Here is a 13,238-nt window from a genome sequence, read left to right as displayed (position 1 = left end):
CCTTCTGGGAGTTCCTCTGTGGATATGTTAACCTCCCCAAGAGAGTTGAAGTGATAGTTGAAGAGAGTTGTTTTTTTAAATCACTGCAGCAAAAATTGTGTATATCAGAATCCAGTCACTGCATTTGAAATTATACATTTTTCTCAAAGTTACCAGCTCATTACTCTTCATGTTACCATATTTCTGGGTGTGGGCTTTTGTCTCCAGAATTCAGACTTGTGCAGAATTGTTTTCTTTGTTTCCAGAACAGAAAATAATCCTGAACTTTAAGGAAATAATTTTGCTGTTTTAAATACCATTTTGAACACTCCACCCTGTTGTCATTGTTACTGGAAAGGATATGTATCAGCTTAGTATCATAGCTTATTGTGGTTGACCAGTGATTCCTAGTTAGGCATCTTAAAGTACATTCTTGTCTTCAAATGTAACAAATGTAAATAATATGCTTCCCTGAAACATGATATGTTATTTCTAAGGGCAGAATAAAGGTATATTAAAAGAATTTTAGTTGTAACTGAGCTTCCTGTTTGTGCTGTATTTTTTCCCCAATAATATTTAAAAATGTGTAGTGTACTTTGAAATTCAAGCCCAAACTGTTAATGATTTTGATTGATTTTTTTTTTCTTTTTGCAATCATTATTTGAAATATGGTTGTAACATTTACCATCAGGGTTGCCAGCTAGAAACCTGTTGGTTTTAAGTGAATTTGAGGATACAAAACCATGGTTCTTACACACAGGGAAAAAACATGAAATGCCTTGGGCTGCTCAGTACCCTGTGTCTGAGGGTTACAGGTGTGGGAATAATGAGTTTTCATTTGTGGACACTGAAATTGTCAGGTACCAGCTGTTTCAGCTGAATGTTCAGAAGTCCCTGGGGCCTGATGGATTTTGTCCTGGAGTACTGAAAGACCCATTGGATGTTATGGCGAGGCCTCTCTTGATCACATATTAAAGGTCTTGAGAGTCGGAGGAGGTCCCTGCTGACTGGATGTCATGGTTTAGCCCAGCAGGCAGCTAAACACTGCACAGGCACTCAACTCAACACCCCACATGCCCAGTGGGATGGGGAAGAGAATCAGGGGAAAAAAAAAAAAAAAAGTAGAATTCTTGTTTTAAGATAAAGACAGTTTAATAGGACAGAAAAGTAAGGGATGATAATAATGATAAAATAATTAGAATATACAAAACAAGTGATGCCCAATGCAGTTGCTCACCACCCACTGCCCAGTTCCAGCCAGTTCCCAAGTAGCAGCCCTTGTCCAGCTTTGCCTTTAGTTTATACACTGACTATGTGTTTATATGTTATGGAATGTCCCTTTTGTCCAGTTGGGATCAGCTGTCCCTGCTGTGTCTTCTCCCAGCCTCTTGTGTCCCCCAGTCTACTTGCTGGTGGGGTGGGGTGAGGAGCCGAAGAGACTTTGACAATATAAGCATTAGTCTTTCACATTTCCCTTTTTAGGAAAGAAGGAAAAGTTGGTTTTGTAATAGCAGGTAAAGTTCACCTTTTGATCTTTTGAAGTGGAGTATTGTAAGTTTTGTAGAAGGCTTGGGAAAAAAAGACAGTTTAATATCAAAGTTGACTATTTCTTGTGCTCATCAGTTTTGTTGTTACTTAATCATTTTCCTCTTCTGAAGTCTCTATAATACTTTATTATTTCACAGATTTGAGTGAGAATTCTTTATGAAGTCAAATTAACTTTAATATTCTTAAGTTTGAGACTCATCTGTATTCCCAGAATCAGCTGGGTTGGTTGATAACAAAGTTGGAGTAGTTGGTATTTATCCCACTCAGAGAATGCAAAGTTTATAGTATAAAAAAAACTGTAGAAAGTTAAAATAGAAGAGTGTTTTGACTTGAGAACTGCAGTTCTTCACTTGGAAATTATGTGAATCTCTTCGTATAAGTTGGCAGAGTAGGCCCAGCTGGGGCAATGCAGACAGGTCAAGGAAACAGCATATTGGAAGAAAATTCCTCCTCTGAAAGGAAAGAACAAAGTTTGTTTGAAATTATGGGATTGCTGTGTCAGCAGTAAATCATCTGTCGACATAAGCTGTGTCTGTGCCAGCAGGCACTCTCAGTGCAGTTGTACCAGTGTAGTTGTTGTGACAAAGGCTCTATGAGGGAATTCAAATTTTTACTGTAATTGCATTACAGTTAAGTAAGGGAGAATTTGTTTTGATTTCTTCTCCTTTTTGTTCCCCAACCCTGGTTAAATTAATTGGGGCGGTAATGGTCCTTATTCTATAAATCTGTGCTTGGAATTGCAGTGGAAGTACTTGTTACTGAACCATGACCAGCTTGCTGCTTAGTGGCCTTGAGCGTGGAACAAAAGCTGAGTGCTAACAGAGCTCTCGCACCTTTCTTTATCCACGTTTCTTTAACAGTGGGGATCTGTTAGTTTGTGTAGCCTTGAGTGCCACTGTCAACTCAGAGTAATTTCTCATCCTGTGTCTCGCCATTCTGCAAGATTTTAGGCTGTGTGTTCCTGTACGTCCGAATGCTCTTCCATCGCTTTGTGGGCAGACTGAAGGAGTGGGATTGGTGTAGGCTACTAATACATGTAAGGCTACATGAATGTTGTGTTATCCACCACTTCTATGACCACCAGAAAAATTTCTGCTCCACAAGCATGAGATACTACAAAAGCTGTAAAAATACATTGTTAAATCAAATGTTGTTTTTAGGCTTAGCAGAACCTTTTCAGAAAAGTACTTTTCATAGTTACAATTGCATATTATTGAGGAAAAGCAGTGGTGTTTTGGAGAGCATTTAAGCAGGATTATTATAGGTTACAAAATGTTAGTCTTTTAGTTTTAAGATAAGTATGCTACAGAAGGATTTTAGTATTTCCTGCAATTGTTTATGAAACAGGAGTTTGTGGTTTAGTTTTGGCTGTTTTCTGTGTTTCATAGCAAATGGCCCTTTTAGTTTGAAGGTCCTTTGTAGAATGCTTTAAATTTTTTGGGTCTTTTTTCTCCAAAAATTCTAATTAACCACACAGTACAGATTTCTGCTTTCTCACAGTTTTTTGCAGAACTTCAGAAAACCACTGTTGTGCAGGTATCATGGATAGCTGCCAAAGGCAGTGCTTGCTTTCCTCAAGCTACGTGTCTTTTATCATCAGTGGGGACGGTTCTTAGAAAACGTTGTGATAAGCTCTTATTTCTGTCTTCTCTAAAACCAGCTTGTAAGAATTGCTTTCAGTATTAATTAGTAGCACTCCACAGTTACCTGGGGTAACCGAAAGCATAATTTCTCCTCATGTCCTCTCCTTCCTACCTGTTATCTAATGCTCTATAACTGTTAGTTACATTTGATAGTCTTCTCGTTAACTACATGTACTTTATGAGGAATCTTATGAAAGAGGATTTGAAAAAACAAGCGTTATGCTATTATCTTCTTCCTTTAAAACATTGGAAAAAATCTGCATTTGAATGGGTCAGAATAGTTTTCCATTTGGTACCGCTTGCTTCTGTCACCTGTTATGCAATGTTTAGTTGGTGATTGGTGTCCATTCTCTCCTCAGCTGTAACTATTCCAAGAAAGGTTTAACTGCTGCCTCTTGGATGATTTTTACAGTCTACATTCTTTTATAAGTAGTATTTTCTTTCTTCAGGATAGATTAGTGTCCTGACTATCTTCAGACCTTTATTTGGGATGCCTTCAAAGTGACTTCATATGGTAAGAATATTGCTTTTTCCACTAAGGAAAGGAAAGATGCAATGGCTAAATTATACAGTCTGGTTTGGGAAATACACGTTCTCAGTTTCCTGAGGATAGCCTTATCAGGCTTTGTGTAACAAAAAAACCCCAAACCAAAACAGCCACCAGCCCCTCCCAAAAAGAATTCCGAAATCCAACAGACCCTTGGTATTTGTCAACAGTAAGTTAATAGTCAAAAGTTGGGGTTTTTTGTAACTACAGATACTTAATGAAAAATTTATTTACTCAGCCTTATCATATAAAATAATCCTATTTCTACAAGAGAAATAACTGCAACAAACTTAATTTACAGTAGATACTTTGGTATCTCTTTTACTGGGTTCAGTAACATCTTGCACAAATCTAGTTTAGATACTTTACTCTTTAATCACATGCATTTAGTTTAATAGAACTAAAAAATAATACTTTCTTAAGGATCAATGTTAAGTCTTTTGTATAGTAATGTTCTTTTTTGCCTATTCCAAATGGCGTGTGAATGTTTTTTCAGAATAAGTTGTTGTAGAGAACTTTTTGGGGATTTGAAAATAGGAGTAGACACTGACAGGATATTTAGATGCCTGGAAAATATAGTCTGGTTGACCTTAAGAGCTTTGCAAAGCCCACTGCTTTCAGTGGACCACATCCTTGAAGGAGCTGGAGTACAGAGTGTTACCAGATTGTATCCTGTCACCTTCCTGTTGTAAAACTCCCACACCATACAGGGATGTATATAAAATCAGTTGTAGAAATGTTTTCTGTGTCAGTAGTACTGCTGCAGCTCATACTTCAATTACTCAGAAAGCAAAAAAAAAAAAATCAAAGGAATTTTTGTGCCAGTTCCAGCGTCAAGGTGCTTTTTACTCTCTGTGGTGACACTGGCTGGTGCACACGAGAACACTGGCGCGTTTGCCGCTTATTTCTGGTGGACCACAGAGTAGAAAATCTGCTAGACAAGTATCAGAGGTTCTTCTCTGCTGAATGCCATTGCTTTATGGTGGTGAAGACTTACTTTGCTTTAACTGATTCAATGCAGTTGCTTCCCAGAAGGCTGGATGATGTTAGTAATTCTGGAGCACTTCCCTGTCTCAAGATCAGCTGGCAGAAATGAGAGTTATTTCCTTGGATGACTGAGTTTCTGTGCTCAAAGAGAATTTTCTTTTGCAGTCTGTTGTTTTTAAATAACTAAGGGTTAGAGGACATCAGTAGGTCTCAGTAGTCTCAATAATAGATTTAGAAAGGTGAAGCTTTTTGCTTTAGTATGTGCAGATAAGCCAGCAGACTTGGATAATCATCTTGGAATTCAGAAAGTAGTAGAAGTGTAATGGAACTAAATCCTTTTTAATGTAGTATTTAGAATCTTTATGTCCCTATCCTTAAAAATGTCTATTAGTTACCTGTTTTGTCAGTGATTTTAAGATTATATAAAAAGCTGTTATATTGAAATACATTGAAGGTAGCCTCAAATATTGATATGTTAGTGTTTCCCTTAAGTTTTCATACTCTCTTCATAGGGCACTTCCTTCTGCATTAGCATTTATGAGTAGCTTCCTGTAAAACCAAGACAGCATATAGTCGGCTTTCTGCTTTTCATACAAAACTCAGTTTCTTTAAAAAGTCACTGCTCTTAGTGCAGTACATGGATCAGTTCTTCTTACCATCTTATTACAACCTTGTTTCAAAAGTAGTACTTCATCTAGCAAAACAAATGTGCTAGAATTGGCATGTTTCAAGCATAATTTCATCCTTTGCATTTTCTGCAAATGTTGAAAAATGTGGGGTGGTGTATTTAAGATTCTCTAGTCTTACCCTGGAAGCAGTTTCTTTTCACATTTGTGTAGTACGTGATATACATGAGACTGGAATTAAGGATACAAATCCCTGGTTGAACTGCTGGCCTTGGCATGAGTTGGAACACACCCCAAGCTGGCTTTAACCTATGCCAGAAGATTGACAGTAGAATTCATTACTCCTCTCTAGCTTGCAGCAGCTGGCACAAAAGGAGCTCTGCCAGCTTTACAAAAGCGGCTAGCTAGCTCACAATAGTCATTCTTCACTGCATAACTGTAGTCAGGCACTGGTGACTTTGTGCTGTTCAAGGGGAAATAGAATTTGGTCTGTTCAAGGGGACATAGAATTTGGTCTATAGTCTGTTTCTTAAACACACTGTTCCTGTGTACTAATACTTGCTGCTTTTTTTTCCCAGAGTGCTAGATTTTGGGTCGTGGAGTTTTCCTATTAAAACTTCAACTTTTCTTACTGAATACTTTGTTACGTTTTCCTGCAGGTTATTTCAAGCTTTCTAGTTTGTTACTGCAGCCATTTCAGTGTCATTTGTCACATGCTCCTTCTTTATCTGAAAATCAGTCTCTCTGCTGACAAAAGCAATGCAGACCAACAGATGCCAGGTTACACAGCTTTTACTGTAAAAGACACTCACTTTTCCTTCCTAGCTACTTACGTTTTTCATTGGAATCCTGTATTACACAACATAGATGGAAAGCAGAAAACTAGTAATTGCTGAATATGTGTGTATGGTCTGAATCTGTAGCATGCATAGCTAAATGTGTCAGATGTCTGACTATAATTACTTGACCTTTCAGAAGATTTTTGGGATTATTCAAATAAAACCCAGAGTTTGTCTGTCTTACTATCTTGAGCAATCATTCATTTTTTTCTTGAAAGAGATTCCTTTATGAACCAGTTGACGCCTGTTTTTTTTAAAAGTAACAATCCAGTGTTTTGTAACCCATGCTGAATTCCTTTGGATGAACTGTTTTATAATTAATGGTATTGCATTAGAGTTGCTAGAGTGTTGCTGACTGAGACATTTATTGCAGAAAGATTTATTTGAAGTCATAGCCTCCGCTCCCAAATTCTGCTGTCTGTATTGCAGCAAGTTAAATTCAGACAGCTTGCAGAGGAGGAATACATACATAGAGAGATGGAGGATGAGATAACAATAAAAGTGTCGCAGTTGGCTTCAGCCAGTGGTTTGACCTGTCCGGTCATGTAGTGGTGTTCTGTAAACACCACAAGCAGACCCTCAGACCCTTCATGCTTGCAAAAAAGGTAGGCAGACCTCAAATTCTAAAACACAAAACTACACAGTATCCTCTTTTTTTGCATCATAACTGGGCTTGAAGCATGGGAGCAGCCTACCCAGCACATGCAGAGGCAGATTTTCTGTCCTCTCTCCTAGGAAATATGCATCTAGGAAAGGCTTTTTCAAGAGCAAATCTTGCAGTTTGCTCCAGCCTGCCATCTCTACTGGGGAGAACTGGCCTGTATGTATGTACTATGTAACATATGCATAGTATGGAAAAAGCCTTCATGGAAATTCATGTACTGTGTAGCATGCAGTACATATACTGCATATAAAACAGACTTGAAGGCAAGAAAACAGGCTATGAAATTCAAGAAAATATTGCAGTTGGAAAAACCCCGTTGAATAATGTGTTGCCCCTTGGCTGAGGGAAGGAGCTGGTAAAAATGAGCTGTAGAGCAGAAGTAATGTTCAAACTATTTGTCCTATTCCAGTCCAGCATAAGTGTTGTGAGATGTGTTGAGGGGTTTAATTCAACTGTGTGGGGTGCTGTTAAAATATTTTTCTGAAGGAAAAGGAGGATTTTCTGCTGGTTTCTTGGAAGAAAAAGACGTGATGAGATGCTATCGTAAAGTTTGGAGAGTTTCTCAATTTTGGGGACCAGGAACATGGGGAGGTTGAAGTAAGAGGCTTCTAGAAGCAAAGATACAAACTCTGTCCTGGGCTTGAAGTGATAGGCTGAACTTGGAACCTGCAGTACTGTGAAACATGGCATCACAGCCATCACTGTTTTCACAGAGGCAAAGTAGAGGAAAACTTCTTTGTGTTCTTGTCAGGAAGGAGAAAAACCTGTTATTTCCTCCTGATGCTGCCAAAGGGGAATCCCTATGTTTTTTTCTCTTTCTTGATGGAAATGAACAAGGGCTTATTGTTTCAATGTTTGACCTTCCTGCTTGTTTGCCAAGAGAATAATTTGTTTTCTTTAATTCATAGCTTTTCCTTTTCATTGTAAAGTGTTAGTAACCCATTACCTTAATGGAGGATTTATGGCACTGTGATTCCCATGCAAATAAGTACAAGTTTGTGTATGTTTCCACCACTCAGTACAGAGTGTTAAAGGTATTCAGGCTCTCTCCCTATGAGCCAAATTTGGAAGTTAATATTTGCTATCTAGGGATTCAAAATAAGAGAGATATCAATTCTTCCTCAAGTGGTAGTTCATTAAATTAACCCAAGCATAATAGCAAAAGTATTGCCAATTTACAATGACTGATTTCTCATCACTTTTATATTTCTCTTTATTTTAGCAGTGCACTGCTTGCTTTCATTAATTTGTCAAATGAGATTTAACCTATTAGTTTTCTGAGCTTTATGTATTAAGAGTTTTTCATTGCATCCTTTGATATCCCCTGGTGTGATCTGTACGTCTTAAAATTATTTACAGGTATGTTCCATGAGGCTCTGTAACAGAGTGCTGTAATTAAACTAGACTTACAGCATTGGCTTTTTCCCTGTGATCATACCAGTATTGTATTAATGGTACAAGTTTCATATTTTGACTTCCCTGCATTTTTGGGGAACCGTGCACAGCTTTTACTTGTACTAAATATGCCACTGGTACCTTTTCAGTTTCTGAAACTTCAGGCGTTCATCTGCAGTGGTCAGCTCGCTCTCTTATTAATAAGAACTTTTGCCTTGTGAAAATTTCATACTGGCTTTAGGCCTTCTGGCTATCATTAACTCAGGTTGTTTTGGTGCTTTATCTAAGTAATATAGTAGCCTCACATGATTGTGATGTACCCTTTTTCAGTATCTCAGCTCTATAACATTTAAAGAGTTGTAAACCTTGAGCTTTTGAGCAGTTTGTAAAGCTGCCTGGCTTCAGAAAGCAAGTAAATTCCCTTGTGTGGAAGGAACTATTGCTGTGATGCAGTTGAATTATAGTATCTTTACTTGCTGCTGGATTTTTGTTCCTTCTTTTCATTATGTCATAAGAGATGAGGAAAGTATTTGCATTCTTGAAATTCAGTATCACTTTATTTCTGTGTTCTTTGAACCAAATTCTGCCAAATGCAAGAAACTGACATTTGCTGGTTTCACATTTTCCTTTTGTTTTGTTGTACTTTCTTTTATAACTAAAAGATGCAGAATGTTCTGTACTTCAATTAATCTTTAAATCATTACTGTGCGTCCTGAATCCTTTTACCACATCACTCTTAAAGCTCAGTCCACTAAATTGTTGCACCAGTTGCCTTATCTCCTTTATGGGTTTTGCCATCAATTGATACATTTTTCCATTATTGTCATTAAACAGCTTTTACTCTGCTTTTTTTCTTTGTGCAATTGCCTCATTCTCAAGAGGTTTAAACAAGGACAGCCTTTGTGCTTCTATCGTGATGTACTTGTAGTGTTATTTTGCTTATCTCTTCTTTCTGCTTACTATTTTCTAGGGTAAAAGTGAACAAACCATTAAATCTTTCTGGACATCTACTATTGTGTCAAATAATTCAGGTGACAATTGGTGTTCCTGCTGTCTTCACCTGGATATTATTTTTTTTCTTCCAGGATGTTTTAACTCCCTGAAATATGTTAGTAATAAGAGGGGGTTTGTGAGTTCAGTTTTTCTTTTCCCCATTTTACACTTGAGTTTTTAGCAGTTCTTAGATTTCCCTAGTAGCAGAGCCTCTTACAGCCCATAAAAGAGAGGAGACACTGGATTGTTACACCTGGTCTTAAGATGGTCTTTGTTTGAGGATGACCTGTGGCCAAAATATGGCAAGAAAAAGGAACAGCTTCATGGTTTTCTCGTTATTTAGATGTGATTTATGTATTGTGGAGATGGTCATAATATCCAAGATGCTTTCCTGATATGCTGGCAACTTTTCTTCCTGTACTTTTTTAGTTGGTTCTTAGCAGGACTTGTGGTCCAAGTGGTTTCTAAGAGAAGGTTTCTTGCTCTAGTTTTCCTTTTTTTTTTCCAGAAAAAGCACATTTTTGATGGAAGTGTTACTTAAGATGGGGATTTGACTTGAAAAGGGATTGGCCAGGCATCTGGTCTTTATCAGTATTGGTTGAGTTATGCAAGTATCAATAGTATGGAGGAGAAGTTAGTGAAGATTCGTTGAGGCAAATTATGGAGCCCCTAGACCAGGAGAAGAGACATAACCAAGAGTGGAAGGAGGAGCTAGCAGGTTTTATAAATTTGCGTAAACTGTAGTATAATTTTTTTCATGTTAAAATATCAGCTCGAATTAGGTTCCCATCCTCCTTCCTTAAAAGAGTTTTCAGACAGAGTACTCTTTCATACTATTTTGCTGTTGATAAGAGTTAGTTATAAAGGAAGTATTACAGCAAGTCTTTTGTTTGTTTGTTTGTTTCTAAGATCTCTGATGGTTTGTTCATTGAATTTTCTAATTTTTTCATGTATATGGACTAATAAAATTTACAGTCTTAGGCTTTTTAGAATGTCAGAATCGTAGTGACAAAGCGAAGTACATTGTGTCCATATATTGCATTTATTTTCTGCCATACAACTTTGTTTTCTGCCATACAACCTTCATTTCATACCTAATTCGAGTGCATTTCCCTACTTCCATGTTCACCAAATCATAACCACACGAAGAGGTTATTCACCACTTAGGAATGAAAGTCCATCTGTTAGTTATTATCTTTGCTGTACTGCAGCACTTCAGAATGAATGCTTGGGAGAGACTTTAAATGCCGTACCCAGTCTTTGCCCTCTTCTAAGCGAATGCCGATACCTAAGAAATGCTACCCTCTTTGGTCTGGGAAAAAAAAAAATCCTTCCTTCTTCCCATAAGTTAGCGTAAGTTTGGTTGTGGATTTTTAAGACTAGGCTCAAAATAGATAGCATGATTTATTGTATCTGAGTCATGCCAAGTAAATACCTCGATGTTTCCACTCAGTTCTAGGAAGAAAAATCATCTTTGTTTAAAATATGTGCAAGGGGTTTAGTTGATCTCTTTCACAGGAAAATCATGAACGTCATTATACAAACATGCATTTTAGTAATATTTACAGTTACTTAGATAGCTAAAACTTGTTTGTTCTCTTTTCAGTGTCTAGAAGACTAAACTAAAGAAATAACATGGTTGCAATTCATCTTTAATTCCAAATTGCAGATTTTTCTTTATTATTATTAAAATAAAAGTTCCTGTAGATGACATTCAGGAAAACCTGATCAGCAGGGAATTTCCTGCTGTCTGAATTCAAGGAGACAAGTTACGCCACTGCAGTGATAGCCACAGGCACCATTTGAGGGGAACTTGTTGTGATGCAGTGACCTAATGCGGCATTCCTGCCTGTGGGAGACAGATTATGAGACTAAATTGTTGAATTCCTGGAAGGTGGTGGAATAACTATAGATAGTGAAGCTAGCCTTTGCAGAAACTCATAGATGCTATCAGAAGTGCAGACCCACATTAATTTTAGTATTTTCTGAAAGGTAACAAAGCTGTTCATAGAGCAAATAGAACAGTTTATATGGGAACTGATGTAGGATTGCTGAATCTTGCTAAATTTTCTCAATTATCACAATTTTTGTAGGCTTTTAAACTGCCTACTGGCAGGCAATTTCTATTTAATTTTTGTCCTTCAAAAAGAAGTTATTACTATTTCATTCCAGCTAAAATCAAAAACTGTTGTCTGCTAAGATCATCTCTTTGTGGTCCCTATAAAGGGAGTCGTTTCTTATTAAAAAAAAATCCAGGCCTCTTTATTGCTTCATGACATGGGCATAAAGCCTTGCTTAGGGCAAGAAAATAATCAGGAAAGTGTATCATTAGATGGTGGGTGTTGTTCAGGAAGGCTGAGGGAAGATATGGAAGGGAGAGAGAAAATATGTGGAAAGTAAATACCAGGGAGGAAAGAAGATTGAGAGAGAAGGTGTAAAGAGAAATCCCACTGAGTACAGGGATCGGGAAGCCATAGTGCAGACAATTTGCATGAACTGGGCAGTGGGAGAAAAGAGAAAGCAGGGGGAGGGTTTAAAAGAAAGATGTGAAATTGGGTATTAAGGCCATGGTTGTGTTGGCGTGGTCTGTTAGTTTGGAGCCAGGCTTATCCCAAATCCATCCTGGTATGAAGGGCTGAAGGAGCTTGTTTAGGATGACAGCTTCAGTTAAGTTGGTTCCTGCAGCTGGTCCTGGAGCATGGAAGAGTCCAAGTGAAAGGATAAACTTATGCTGGTTATTAATTTTACTGGATTGTCACTTGAAATGTACTGTGAAGGAAGGGCCTGAAGAACATTGCAGCTCATTGTGGATTCTGCTGCTCATTGCAGCTCTGCCTGTGGTGAGACCAATTTGCTGCACATACAGGAAAGGACCTGCCATTCCAGTGTTATCCTACATCCTCAGCTCATCCTGGTGAATAATCATTACAGGAAGTTATAAGACTTGTAAAAATGCCATTTCATTTCATTTTTCTCCAAACCGGTATAGCCTTTTCATAAGTAAAAATTGAAAAGAGAACCTTACAGGGCAGTCTTCTTTTACCCATAAGTCTCTGTTGTTCACCCTCTGATGTATGACCTTGTTCTAGTCCTGGGATAAAATCGGGAAGATTTTTATCATGACAAGGTCTTCAGAGATAACCTGAAAAATCAGTCTTGCTCAGGAGCTGTTCTTAATTAGACTTTGGAATTGATGTGACAAATACTAGTTTTGTTTTGAGATCTCTTAAGCACAGTCCAGGAAGCGGCTGGCAGGTGGATTAGCAGAAAACCTCAGCTTGCACTTGTGTATGAAGTAGGGAATGTGGTAGACTGAAGTCTTGGATAGCACAGACAGCAACAGCCAAGTTTAAATAAGAGAAGCATTAAGCTCCTTTGTTATATTCTTCCTGAAGTTGACAGCCCACATTATGCACTAAGAATTTAGATGTTTTCTCTGTCACTGTCAACCAATAAAATTTACTTTAAAAACAATAAAGATAAAGCTCTGACTCAGTGATCTAACACTTCAGTAATTTACTATCATAAAATAGTTTTAAGTACAAATGTTTTATCTTATGCCAAGCTGGACGCTAAAGATGTTTTGTCTAAAATATGAGATAATGGAAAGTGTATTGTGGCATGTGAATTACTTTAGCCTCTTGGTGGTAAATGTTTGCTTAACCATAAAAGAATGTGTTGAGGTCCTTGCCAAAGGAAAGGTATTGCCATACTTTGCATTTAAGGTACTGTAAATAAAGCAGTAAATATGTTTCTTTTCATGTATGTTAATACACAAGTTATGAATGCGTTCATTCAATAAGAAATATAATATACTGTTATCCCTTTTAAAGGGTTTCAGTAAGAAGAGGTCATAATTACTTTGGCTTGAGTGAAACACGAAACCAAATATTTTCATGATGATTTGAAGTTGAATATGAGAGAATTTTTGCTCAAACTAAGTCTCCCTTAAATCCCAAGAACTCAAATCCTGTTTTACCCTCAGTATTCTAGTTGTGTGCTGACTCCTGATGTACT

General features: G+C 37.5%; 1 protein-coding gene across 2 annotated transcripts in view; it reads left to right on the top strand.

Annotated features, from left to right (window-relative positions):
• ZNHIT6 (zinc finger HIT-type containing 6) overlaps window positions 1–13,238 on the top strand; it is a 31,188-nt gene that overhangs the window by 13,521 nt on the left and 4,429 nt on the right. The gene's annotated exons all lie outside the window — the stretch shown is intronic.

This window comes from Lepidothrix coronata, unplaced genomic scaffold (assembly GCF_001604755.1).
Source record: "Lepidothrix coronata isolate B3197 unplaced genomic scaffold, Lepidothrix_coronata-1.0 Scaffold12, whole genome shotgun sequence".
Taxonomy (NCBI): Eukaryota; Metazoa; Chordata; class Aves; order Passeriformes; family Pipridae; genus Lepidothrix; species Lepidothrix coronata.
The sequence above is the reverse complement of the archived record's forward strand: the minus strand, read 5'-3'. Positions and strand labels throughout refer to the sequence as shown.